Source organism: Antrostomus carolinensis, unplaced genomic scaffold, assembly GCF_000700745.2.
Source record: "Antrostomus carolinensis isolate BGI_N321 unplaced genomic scaffold, ASM70074v2 scaffold41369, whole genome shotgun sequence".
NCBI classification, from domain to species: Eukaryota; Metazoa; Chordata; class Aves; order Caprimulgiformes; family Caprimulgidae; genus Antrostomus; species Antrostomus carolinensis.
Window position 1 is genome coordinate 10,537 of NW_010337209.1, and position 1,299 is coordinate 11,835.

A 1,299-nucleotide genomic window follows, 5' to 3' on the forward strand; every position below is an offset into this window, starting at 1 on the left:
AACTGCCTGCCCATATATCCTGGTTTTTGGCTGGGACAGAGCTAGTTTTCTTCTTAGTAGCTAGAACAGCCCTTTGTTTTACACAGTGTGCGCTGTATGAGATGCTTTTGAGATCAAGCAAATGAAAGGGGGGATCTTATTCTCAAAAGTGTCTTTCCACACTTTTCTGCTATGTGTGGTCCAGTAATAAATTTCAGCTGAGCTTGTAGGTAACAGGGCTTAAATCAGCCTCACATCATCTTGTAGAGCCTGTCAGTGACCTGCCAAGAAAGGGAACCCAGGAGCTGGTCCACACATGCGCAGCAATCCAGTGGCAGGAGGCTGGTTGTGGCAGGTCGTTTGGCCAGCAGCAATCTTCAGGAACGTAGCTGTCCTTTTCCTGTCCGGAGAACAGTGGGGCTGTGAATGGGAACCGAGTAGTGTCCCTGCAGTTGGAGCTGGAAGGCAAGGTGGGAACAGCTTGCCCAAGCGCTCTGCCCTGGCTGTGTGGCCTGTACCCCTTCGGAAAAGATGAGTCATGTGAAATCATAGCTCTGCTTCTTCCCCAGCTTGTTACTCGCGTCCTGACTTGGACTTACTTTCCCTGCTGTCTTTCCTCTGACAAGCACCAGCCACAGCAAAGGTGTGGTCAGGCAGACCTGGGGTGTGATGAAATAGCTCTGCCCAGAATCTGCTGGTTTTCATGGCACTTCTCTCCCCAATGGGGAGTGCGTGTCTACTTAGCAAAATAAAGGTGTGATCTGAGCAGGCTGGCATTACACGCGATAGATCATTCCAGCAGCGCCCAGCAGGAGAGCCCAGATGCTCCAGGCTGCTGCATGCAAGCTCTGGTTGCAAGGCTATGACCTGGAATTGAGTTTCTTTCCGTGCTGCTCACTCTGCCGGGTTCACAACAGACCTTCTAGCACACACTGCTCTTGTGGCCTTTCTCTGGCAGATACACCACCAGCTTCTGCACATTGCAGGCACAATGTCATTTCTGCCTGCTACTGGCCTGCGGGTGAACAAAGTGCAATCAAGACCCGGGCTGGCTCAGCCAAAATAAGTGATGCTTTGCTCATCGCCACTTTTCTCAGGAGGAAAGCTTGACCAAGCAACATTGACTAACGACAAGAAAATCTTCCAGATCAAGTATGGCGATGTAGGAGTAGAAGGGACTCTTTTTGCACCTCCTTATGGCTGCAGGCAAGCTGGCTCTCGCTGTGTGACTTGAGGTCTATCACAGAACAGTCTGTGTTGATCTTGACCATGGGGTATCTTGACTATCTTTTTCAAACACTGGGTTATCCTCTAGGGTTT